General features: G+C 41.2%; 1 long non-coding RNA gene across 1 annotated transcript in view; it reads right to left on the reverse strand.

Annotated features, from left to right (window-relative positions):
* Positions 1-1,841: 1,841 nt before the first annotated feature.
* The window catches only part of LOC128105738 (uncharacterized), a 73,992-nt gene continuing 63,149 nt past the window's right edge, over positions 1,842-12,684 (reverse strand). The window contains exon 3 of the long non-coding RNA XR_008216473.1: positions 1,842-2,484. This is a non-coding gene — a long non-coding RNA (uncharacterized LOC128105738). The remainder of the gene's footprint in view (positions 2,485-12,684) is intronic.

Here is a 12,684-nt window from a genome sequence, read left to right on the forward strand (position 1 = left end):
TCAACTGCTGTTTTAACTGCAAGCAAGCTAGATACTCATGGTCTGGGTCAAAGCAGAGAAGGAGAGAACATTCGCTCTTCTTGTGATGGGAATCGGAACATTTTACTAAGAAGGAGACAAGCAAAGAAACTTAAATTCCCCTAATTTTTTTTTGTATGTATGTGTGTGTGTGTTAACCCACACCCCACGAGTGGCAGATGCAGCAGCCACAATCCTTGGTAACTCCTCCAGGAAGAAAAACTACAAATGAAGATTTCACACCTTGTTTCAATGCCTGTGCTCTTTCTGTGCATGTCCTCTTGGCCTCTGTGAGGTCGCTTGCTTCTATTTGGACTTCCATTTGCCTGTTTCCTTGGACTTCATTTCAGGGTTTTTAAATGCTTGACTTGCAGCACACTTGTATATTACCATGGGAACCGGACTCACCTTGAAATATAAGATACTATTCAGCCCTGTGCGCAGAAAGCCTTCCGGGGCTGCAGTGCAGCAGCGCTCAGGCTGTTATAGGTGCAGTTCAGAGCTCCCTGGATCAGGGGCAATGAGGGTGCCTGGAAAGCAAAGCATTCCTCACTCCAGGCTCTCTTGCTTTTGTGTACATTTTTAACACTGATCCTATGTGCTTCTATGTTAATTTCTTTTTTTTTAAAGCCATCCCAATTTAGACTCTGAAAATTTATTTCTGATTCAATTACACTCTAAAATCTAAAATTCAGACTTTCTTTAAAAATCTAGAGCAGAAGTCATCAGAGGTAGGAACACATCAGTTCCCCAAGACTACCTCAACTGAAATGCCTTTTGCACTGTACTAATTAATTCTAACATCCCCATGAAGAACCATTGATTTAAACAATTTCTTCTTAATACTAATGGATACCGTTGGGATACTAGAATGTATTGAAAATATCCAGGGCCACTTAACTAAGGGCTGAAGGAAATACGATCCCTTATTTCTTTAAATGCTATTAAACGTCCATTTGCTACAGTGTTTGGCATGAGCTGCTTACCTTAAAGGAGTCATCCTGTTCAGGATGGCAGGCAGCAGCTATGCCCACTATCGACGATATGGATGTGGCTAGTCAGAATTTACATGTGCAATCACTGCAAAATATATACCAGAGTTTAAAGACAGTATATAAAAGTAGAATGCAAATTATCTCATTGATACTTTGAATAAAATGCGAGATAATAAATTTTTATGACTACTGGGGTAAAATGTGCTGTCAACATTAGCTTCATCTCCCTTTATTGTTATAATATGGCTACAAGAAGATTATAAACTACACGTCTGGTTCCACTGTTGCTCCGCTGGAGGGCCCTCGTGGCAGCATTCAATGCTTTAATCTTGTAGGAAGCTTTCACTCTGTCTTCCTCACTTCTGTATCCTCAAGTCCCATACATGTTCTAAATACCCTTGGCTCCTCGAGTAAGTGCTCGATAAATACTTACCAAGTAGTGAACAAAATAACAAATGAAAGAGAATAAACAACTTGCAAGCTACCAAGACATATTCTCCAACCAAGTAGAAATGTTTTCTAAGTATGAAGAAATAATTAATCTGCATTTTGAGGCTTAGTGAAATGCAAGTACTGAAAGAGATCAATTTGTAAAGTATAGAAACTATATTTAAAACAAAACTAAATATTAGTTGACATCATAATCAAAGGCACAAAAAGGAGAGATATTTATAAGGTATAATATAAGCAATACTATTTATAACTATATCTTATTATATATTAAATTATATACAATAAAAACATATATATATACCTACACACATACATATATATATATATATATATATTGTTTCTAAGCAATGTAACAATATAAAGATACTCATCGGATATATGGAGTTACACAAATTACTCAGTTAATTTTCACACAGTCTTCTGAAAATATGCAGTGGTCTAGCCAGTTAAGAGAGCAGGATGCAGAGGTTAAGTCCTTCCCCAGGCAACCCATTCACGTCAGCATCAAGCTAGAAATGCAATCCCTCTGACTCCCAGACTCCTTCCATCACAAATTACTACCAGCTGAAATCATTCTAAATAAATAGAGTCTGGGAATGACTCTGAGCAAACCCTTGTCTCTAAATGCACTGCAGTCCCCAGGTGTGGAGTGGAGCAGATAGCCTGGATGCTCTGCACTAAGAAGTCTCAAGTATTGGCTGTTATGGAGCTGGAGCAGCCTTCAGTCCGGTGAACAAGTCTTTTCTGTTCAGACTCTTTTCACACCTGTGAAGTTACACAGACCCATATCACTATTTTATTTTGTTGTGGTTACTATTCTTATCCTCAAATCTTATGACTGTAAAACAATGTATATCCAGCTGTGGGTGTCACTGGAGTAGGGCATCAGAACCCTGAAGAGATCCAGTACATGCCTGTCTGCTTTCTCCACAAAGGCTGTCTGGATGGGTGTCCTGGATCTGCAAAGGGCATTAAGCTCCTCTCCCAAACAAAGGAATTTTTCTGTAGTCTTTACAGCCTGAAATACATAATAAGTTCCAAAGATCAGTGAGCAGATAAAACAAGGCGGTACACAGTCACCTCGTTTAATTTTCCTTAAGTAATCAAAGGAGAGGAAAGTGAAGGGCAAAGTCCTCCTGCTAATTGTACTGAAAAATGAGAATGCAGCAAAGTTTGAAATGGAAAGTTATGCTTCCCCTAGCAACTATAAGTTGGCATATTCTATATAAGGGCATAAATATAACAGCAAATATAGTACATAAAATACTGGCGTGTGTGCGGAAGGAATAAGGAGAGCTGGGAGGATCATAATTTTGACTCTCTTGACTTTTATGAATTTGAATTCTCAGCCACAATGTTGCATTAATATCTACAAGTTTCTTAACCAATCTTGACTTGTCTTCTTGCCTCTCTTTGCAACGGTCTGTATTTTCTTGACACTAAGTAGACTCAGCAGTAACCTTTGAACACTGACCTTCCAAATTTGATTCTTATTCAAGACTTGATCTGCCAAGGGGGGAAAGAATGGGAGGCCTGAGTGTTTTATCTCATACCTCATTAAACCAGGGAAGAGAAGTAGGAACAAAGCGTTCAGCGGTGCCTGATTGCTAAACAGTGGGGAAAGCGGAAACTGCTAAATAAAACAAGTCACGCGTGGGGCCAGAAAAAAAGCTGAAGCAATCATTTAAAGCTGCACACCGCTGTGTTTTATTTAACGCTGAGGGGTGTTTACAATGCTGCGATTTCCCGAGAAAGGTTAATCCAGATGAGTAAGAGGAGTGGTGTGTGAAACTGCTTCACACTGGCTCTTTGCAAGTGAATATTTTAGTAACCATTGCGAATCCATGTCAGCAGTGCAGCCATCAAATGAAACACGAAAGAAAGCAAGTGCCGCCCCGAAGAATGACTTTTGATTTAAAATAGAGGCAGAGGCATTTTCACTGCCCTCTGCCGCAGTGATGATGGGGTAGGAAATAGTTTTCATCACCGCAAAGTGCTTTCCTTGGGCTCCTGCATTCTCAGCTCGCCATCCTATTTGTGAACTTGGAGGTGGGAGGAGTAAAGGCTCCATTCCTTCTCCTCCCGGCTTCATTTACTTGCTTTTCCCCTGGAGCAGCAAACTACAGTAGCAATTCTGTCCTTGGAGAATTGGACCTCGCCTCTGCATCAAGCTATGTCAAAAACTATTCAATATTCTAAGCAGCTCCGCCAGGGCACATGTTCCTGTCTTATTCCCTTCCCTAGAAAGTATCTGTATTGATCCCTCCAAAGCCTTGGGGCCAAATGAAAATAACAGGAAAGGCATTCTGTGGGGAGGGAGATGTAGATTTCTAGAGCCCCTCCTTACCTCCCTTCCTTTCCAGAATATCAGAGAAGACAGAGCAATATTGGAAACTCAACATCAGTTTCGCTCTTCCTTCCTCCCCAAGGCCATGTTAATAGCAACCATTTGTGTTCTTGCCTTCAGAACTTCGGCACCAAAGATCAAGCAACTTTTCCTTTCAAAGAACTACTGCCCAGCCTATGAAGAGCTGGCAGGTTGGTTTTGTCATTAGCGTTACTGATTTCTCTCAATAATTACTTTCAACTCACTTTCATTTACTTTCAACTTTTCCTTGGCCTAGTTAACATTGTTTGTGGTTTTCGTTCGTTGGTTGGTTTTTTTTGAGGCAGAGTTTCTCTGTGTAGTCCTGACTGTCCTGGAACTCACTCTGTAGACCAGGCTGGCCTCAGAAATCCATTTGCTTCTGTTCACAAGTGCTGGGATTAAAGATGTGCACCACCACCACCCTGCTATTGTTTGTGATTTTTTCCACCTCCCTCACAGCTCCCCCCGCCCCTTTTTTCTTTTCCTTTGTGTTAGACTCCTGAAGGGACTCAGAGACATGAGCATGGCAAGCAAATGCTCTGTCACCGAGCCAGATCCTCCTCTTCCTTTTTAAAATGAGGAAAGACAAGGAAAAGGTGGTCCCACATGCTCATAGCACTTTACCTCTGATGATGACTTACTATCAATTTCATGATACTGTTTTCAGTTGATGTTTTTGCTGTCATAGTTATTGTTTTTAATTCACAGTGTTTCAGGCTTTGCATCTACAGGTGACACTCTGGCAATGGAGAAATCAGCAGACATAGGAAACGTATGCCAAACCACTGCCCCTCTTCTCCCCTGAAGCAGGACAAAACAGCCAGCCTGGAGAAAAGAGATACAGGACACAGGAGACCAGCCAAAGAGTCAAATTCCCACTTAACCAACACTAGTTCGTACTCTCATACGATCCGTATCCCCTCCCAACTACTCCTCACTCTCCATCAATCCTACATGAAAGTGCACATATCCAGGCCAGTGAGATGTCTCAGTGGGTAAAGGCACTTGCCACATAAGTTTGCAACCTGTGTTCAAGCCCCAGAACCCCAAGGAAGAAGAGAACTGAATGCACAAAATTGTCCTCTGACCTACACACACACACACACACACACACACACACACACACACACACACACACACACAATGTGATCATACAATAATAAGTTAAAATGTTATTTTTATAAGTGAGCACATCTGGCCGGGCGGTGGTGGCGCACGCCTTTAATCCCAGCACTCGGGAGGCAGAGCCAGGTGGATCTCTGTGAGTTCGAGGCCAGCCTGGGCTACCAAGCGAGTCCCAGGAAAGGCGCAAAGCTACACAGAGAAACCCTGTCTCGAAAAACGAAAAAAAAAAAAAAAAAAAGTGGGCACATCTAATTACACATATGTGTGAAGTCTTTATGATGCAGTACTAGAATTTGAACCTGAGGCCTCATACATGTTAGACCAACACTCAACCACGGAGCTACAGCAGCAGGCTTATGGAAAACTTAAACTCACTTGCCTTGCTCTGGTTGATCGTTCGGGTTTCCTTTCAGACTCATGCAAGACCTTAAAGGGGCAAAATTTCCACTCTAGTTTTTGGGGCCCAGGCTGGGGCCACTTCAACCATTGGCCTCGGATACATCTCTCATTCTAGAACTTCTATCAGGAAGTCCTTGGCTCTGACTAAAGGCAGTGGAAAAGCAGACAGACATTGGTGTCTCAGATCCCTTTCTGTGGGGACTTGGCTTGCAAAAAAGGTACAAGTCTTTTTTTTTTTTGTCTTCCAAATTCAGATTTCCAGTAGATAATGTTCTTCACAATTAGTTCTGTTAGGGAGGTGAAGAATGGTTGCTCACAGCAGATTAAGTTACACTCAGGAACAAGAAGCTTTGTGTAGTGTGGCCCACAAAAGGGCTCCACAAAGGGTGACCACAGGTATCAACAAGGACTTGTGTGTTTCAAAAAGCTAAGAGAAGGTGTTTTTACTATTTCACCATAAAGGATAAATAAATATTTGAAGAGATAGATGTGTCTAGTCTGATTTAAACATTACACAACGTATCCACTTATCAAAACAGTTCGTGGAACTCCATAAATATGTGCAAATTTTTAAGTTTCAGTCTCAAAGCAAATTTCAAAAACTTGTTCTGTCATGTGGGGAATTTATCTCAGGGGTGGAGTGCTTGCCTGTCAAACTCAAGGCTCTGGCTTTGGTCCCCAACACTAAAAAGGGAGATCACATCACAGAAAGTTATCTAAAAGAAACCCGACCTGAGGGCCCGCTGTTGGTATGACAGGACTGACAGCTTGGTTATGTCGGCAAATCCACTGTAACCAGAATCTGAACTCTACGGCTTGCTGCTTTACCAAATAGGCAGGGATTGGTGAAAAGGACCTGAGTTGGTTTATGGTTTAGCCATAACCAGGCAGAGAGAACTCAGCTTCTCTTCTCCTGTAGAGTTGCCACATTCACAGCAGAGTCAGTAAAGGTGTGAACTTGATGCTGCCCTGCAGATGGCTCCTCGACAGAGTCCTGGGCAGTGCCCAGACTATTGCGCTCACGGCGTGTGATTTCCTGGAAACGTTTTAATTGTTTACTGTCCTGTGACACTGTTACAGCATTAGTTATTAATCCTCTCCTTCGGGACAGAGGTCGCTTTCCAAGTGCGGGCTCACAGCTAAAAAGTAAGGAGCCAAAATAAGGCCAGAGAGATCCACGGGTTGTACCCATACCATCAGTGTGCCCAAGACTGCCTGCCGCCAGAGGGCTGGTTGCCCTTCTTTTGCCTACATTCAGGACTGGTTGTAGACCTCGGGTGGGCCCCATCTGTTTTCACTCTCTGCTGGGGACTTGGCGGTAGTTAAAAGTTTACCATTTCGTGTGGAGTTCCTTGACAAGAGGTTGGTTGAGGGGAGACAGAAAGAGGAAGGGAGAGAAAGCTTCTAATACGGCCAGAGATGTTAGAATATTTACTACTCGCCCTGGCTGAAATCCGATATTGGTAAACATTTTTGTTATTGTCAGAATTTGTCCAAATTGGAGGATGATATTCAGAGCGATGCCTTTTCCTATTGTTTCAGTAGGGTGGCATGGTATATCCTGAAGTGACTGTGATAGGGCTTGCTAGACACTCCAAAGACACGGAGCTCTAAATCTGCAGCACACTGACCTTTTTTGCTTTCATCTTGGATGGAAACCTGTTCCCTGTTACCAAAGAGCAAGCTGAATCTGACAGCGAACAGGGACATTAGCCCTGAGAGCTCTCGGGTCACATCCAGACACTCACGGGAAATAAAAGTGGCTGTCCTTCTCTAACGAGTTAAGACCTTGTGAAAACAGCAACAGAGCCAAGGAAGCGATTCAAGACTACCCATCCTTCCCAGCCCCTCCCCCATTTCCTCATCTCAAGATACTTGCAGGTATCCTGAAGCATGAAGACACCGGAATGTCTGTCTGCTCCGAGGACAAAGAGGAAAATGCTCAATGCTCACTACACTACCCTTCTGATGAGAGGCAAGAAGCCCTGTAAAATCTTTCTTGAAAAACAAAGCAAGGCCAGGCGGTGGTGGCTCACGCCTTTAATCCCAGCACTCGGGAGGCAGAGCCAGGCGGATCTCTGTGAGTTCAAGGCCAGCCTGGTCTACAGAGCGAGATCCAGGAAAGGCAAGATGCAAAGCTACACAGAGAAGCCCTGTCTTGAAAAACCAAAAAAAAAAAAAAAAAACAAGAAAGAAAGACAAACAAAACAAAACTCTTTCTTTCTTCCTATGTACCTTTCAAATGGAAATCTTCTGCCCTGTCTTCCTGTGGCCTACAGAAGGGGGAAGGAGGAAGCTAGTGGGGAGGGAATGGGCAACTGAGAAAACCTCAACATCGTCCTACAAAGTTTTGTTTGTTTTCTTTTGTTTTTTTCGAGACAGGGATTCTCTGTGTGGCCCTGGCTGTCCTGGATCTCACTCCACAGACCAAGCTGGCTTCAAACTCAAGAGATCCACCTCCCTCTGCGTCCAGAGGGCAGGGATTAAAGGCGTGTGCCACCACCACTCAGCTTCAATTATTTGTTCTGACACTGTAACAATTTCATGAAACTGTATCTACACTGGAACATTGTATTTGGGGAGACCTAATATATGTTTCCATGCCATGCTCACTCATATTTTTGGCTCCAAATTAAACCACGTCTCGTTCATTCCTTTGAGGTAAAAGCTGTTTCTTTCATCTACAGCATATACCTCAGTTATGCATGGTTCACATGTCCTCTAATTGTCACTAAAATAGATATTCAGAGGATGTCAGTCTGGGCTGGGGAAACAGCTCGACCAATAAAGTGCTTGTCATGAAAGCGCGAGGACCTGAGTTCAATTCCAGCACCCACATCACAAACAAAGTATGGTGGCATATGCTTGCAATCCCTGAGCTAGGGAGTTGGAGGCAAGAAGACCCCAGGGACTTACTGGCCAACTAGCCTAGCTGAGTCAGCAGTCCACAAGTCCCAGTGAGAGACCTTGAAGGAGCACCCAGCTAACGACACCCAAGGCTGATCTCTGACCTCCATATGCATACACATACGTGAACATTCACATACACCACCACCACCACCACCAAAAATTAAAAAATATTCCATCTCATAACTAAAAGAGGTAAACTTAAACTAGCTGCACTAAGACTATGCTTTAATGGTAAAGCATGTGCCTAGCATTGTGAGGTTTTTCTATTCCATCCCTCCCACTATACAAAGATAAACAAGAAGCAATGACAAAGACAAGCTGCCATTGCCCATCACATTAACATGATTTTCAATGGGCCCAGAGGCAGCACCTGGGAGACAGAGACACAGGGGGTAGGGATCAAGAGTTCAAGGCCAGCCTTGGCTACATAGCAAGTTTGAGGCCAATGTGAGCTCCATGAGACCCTGCCTCATAAAGCAAGCAAACAAACAAGAAGCAGGTTGGCAGTGCTTTTCAAATAGTGATAATATCCAGTGTTGAAGCAGTATATGGAACTGGTAGTCCTCTATACCATCAGTCAAAAGGCCAATGGTATAAGCTTTGCATAAACGCAGTTTATTATTATTGCTTATGTGTGTATTTATTGGATGGTATTTTCAAGCAAGCTTCTCAGAATGTACCCCAGGATGAATTTGAACTTCTCATCCTGTGGCCTCAGGTTTCCAGTGCTGGGGTTACAGGCACACACCACCATCTCTGGCTTGAAGGTTTTTTAATATGTAATGACAGTTTTAAACTGTCAATACACTTTGACTACTAAATGCTTTAATAGGAATCTCTTTATCTCACCTGAGGTACTGAATGAGACTTATTCATAAAGTTTTTCGTATTAGCATCATTTTGAAATAAATATGTGCAATATTAACATTTACCATTAAAAACAGATAAAGTGTGCAATATTACTACCAGAGAAATAAAGTGATAATTGTCATTCATAATTGTGATATAAAACTGTATACAAATGACTCCAATTACAGAATATGTAAAATGCTCATCTCTGTAGTTTTATATGTCATAAATATAAACATGCACAGAAAAAAAAACATGAAAGGTGAAATGGACTTAATGTTCCTCAACATCTTTTTTCTGATGCACTTCTGGTGTGCTAGTGAGCTTTCTTCTCACTGTGGAAACTCACTGGAGACAATCAGCTTCTAAGCGGGAACCATCGCCTTGGTTTGTGTTTTCCGAGATCTCCATGCACAGTTGCTTGCATTATTGCTATGGGACTGTGGCAGCATGGGAGAGAGCGGCAGACTGAGTGGCAGAGGCTGCCTGCCTCATGGCGACTAAATAGTGGATGAGAGAGAGGAAGGAACTACAGCTGCAACATCCCTTGTAGGGCATGTCCCCAGCAATCTATCTTGTAACTAGGTTCCTCCATGAGAAGGGACGTCCCAACAGCACCGCAGGGCCTGGGTCTTTCTAGGACATTCCATATCCAAATATAACGTCCATATGTTCCAAATACATGTCAATGAACACATATACAGCTTTTATCTTTCTAAAAACAGATGGTATAAAATAAAATACATTTTAATCCAAAAAAATCTGAAAGCTTATCACCGAATTATCAAGAGTTGCAGTTTTGTATTTCTCAAGATGAAGTTTTTGTTTTGTACGGTCAAAGTTAACACCAGCTGTTATCTCTTGTAAGACATATTAAAGTGGTAACGTGGGCACTGATGGTTTCCTAGGAGTCCACCAAACTCATTCCAAAGAACTGAAAGTCCAGGAAACACAGAAGGGCAAGATGCAGAGAAAATAAAAGGCTTTATTAAAACAAGTAAACAACTGCCTTCAGGATGGGAATGGGTCCAGAAGTCTACTAACTGTACTTTGTTTGGTGTTTTCTAGGGCCTTCTCTTACCCCCGTTGGTCCTGTGTAGATGTGCACCCTGTCTCTTCTCACACATCCACCACCTTAGGAAGCCCATTCTCACTTTGTCTCTCTAACTTGACCTCAAGATAAAAGTGACTGTAGTTTGCGTTACAAAATGTGTTCTCCATACTTATATACAAGCTTATTGCTTATATGTTAGTATTTCAGAAGTAATCTTAAAGAGATTGTATTCTATATCCTCTCCCACACCTGCAAAAAAAAAAATGTAGAGATTTCATTGCAGCATAGTTTATTACCTGTGGTTACATCTGGGTAGGAAGACTGATTACTTTTCTCCCTTGAAATCCTGCACAGAATAATAACAGAATATCATTCCTGGTGGTCTTTTTTAAACATCTCCTGTGTTTTTAATCTTTAAAAATATAAACAATTTAATGTTTAGAACATTTATAAGTATTCTTAAAACTGTCCTTTAGAGAAGTAATTAAATACTTTCTTGATAGTTGTTTGAAATAAAATTGTGTTGAAATAAATTGTTTTTTGAAAGTTGTTATTTAGAAATAATTGAGAAATTTAGTTCAAGAAATTAGTATTTTCAATCAGAAATTTCCATGTGTATTTTCAAGACCTCAAAAATCACATTGGACTTCCCTCAAAAACTTTAAAGATGTATTAAACTGTGTGTAGATATTTGTGTGCACTACATGCTTGCAGGAGCCCTCCAAGGTCAGAAGAGGACAGTGGATCCCATGGAACTGGAGTTACAGATCATTACGAGTCACCTTATGTGGGTCCTGGGAACCAAAGCTAAGTCCTCTGCGAGAGTGGTAAGTATTCCTAACCACTGAGCCATCTTTTCAGTTCCTTTTCAAAAAATTTTTAAGATATCACAACAAGCTTTAAATATTAATGAACATAACCATGCTAGATTTTTCTCCCTGCAAAAAATACACTGAAAACTTGAGCAAGCAATGTAGAATCTTCAGTGCTAAATCATCTACCCTTCACACTCACAGTAAGGAAAATAGATTTTTATAGTTCGTGTGCACATATTTCAGGGCTTGATTTTTTAATATTAAATCATGTAGGCTAATGCATCTCAAATAAGAATGTAAGAGGCAGAAATAATGTCAAAGAATTCTGAGTCACTGAGATAAGTCTAGATGTCTTCAAACACATTTCAATCTCAGTGCATTTTATAAGGGCAAGTTTATGATAAGATGCTGTGGCCCTTTTATATATATATAAATAATAGGTGTCTGGTGAAGTTTTCATACTTCCAGTTTAGAAAGAGGAGAGGAAGAGAGGCTTTGAAAGAGGTTGCACACTTAATTTATGGCCCACATGAATTCTCTGTTACCCTCTAAGTCTTGGAAGGTAGAAGTTGGACATTGATGGTAATTATTCTGGATCGAACTGCATGAAGACAGCTCAGTGTAATTGTGTACTTCAAAGAAGTGCAGCCATGTGTCACTCTGAGCAACCATAATGAATATAACTGGAGCTGTTCAGAGAGGCCTCTGCAAAAATGATCTGTGTCGATAAGTGATTTTCTGTAGAAGGCTGATAAAACTACATGCGTGTGGACACAGAGGCTTGAAAAAAAAAGATTGTAACTGTGAATCAAACTGTCTTTTGAAAATCTTGAATCAAAATGGGTTTTTAAGTGCACTATTAAAAGAAGTTTTAAAAATACAAGAAACGGTACTAAAATAGATGGTGAACTTTTTAAGATCATTAAGAGATTCATAGAAAGAACTTTCTTTTTATTCATAAAAGCAGCCCTGCTCGAATCTGACTGTGGATAATTGGGAGGAGAAAAAAAATCCTCTTCATCTGAAGAACTCATGGACTTATGTGTCTTCTAACTACAGGAAGTACTGAGTGTAAAGCTGGGCGCACTCTACTCAGACTTTCCCACTTGAAAAAGGCAGACTAGTTCTCTTAAGTACATATGAATGTGGATGGACATCATACATGTGTGGGCCTAGCCTATGTCATTATATGGGAACAGACATCAAAGACTGCAGGGCCCTTCATGAAACATTTGCAAGCAACTTTTACTGCTGGCACTGAACTCAGAGCCATGGATTTGGGAATAAATATGATGCACATTAGGAGTGCAGTCTATTGGTTGAGCTTCGCTTAGCATGTTCAAGGCTCTAGCTTCAATCCTCAACACAGTTATCATCAAAAAATTAAGACCGTAAGAAGGTAGAAGGATTCTGCCCTAACAAAAATATAATCAAGTGAATGAAACAGGCCTGTGACACACACTTCAACCCCTGAGACTACACTATTTAGAAGGAGGAGTACTCACTACGTTCTTGGAAAGACCAATATTTTATGAGAAATAACAAACTGTATAATGGATTTTTGTTTGGTTTTGTCTCAAGACACAGCCAATCTCAGTGGGCTGGCCTTGGTTTCACAATTCCTCTGCCTTCGGACCTGGGTTACCTGGGTCTTTTGAACAATCCATAAACATAAGTTATAGAAAGCATGTCTTCCAA

This window comes from Peromyscus californicus, unplaced genomic scaffold (genome assembly GCF_007827085.1).
Source record: "Peromyscus californicus insignis strain IS unplaced genomic scaffold, ASM782708v3 Scaffold_9__1_contigs__length_137607984, whole genome shotgun sequence".
NCBI lineage: Eukaryota > Metazoa > Chordata > Mammalia > Rodentia > Cricetidae > Peromyscus > Peromyscus californicus.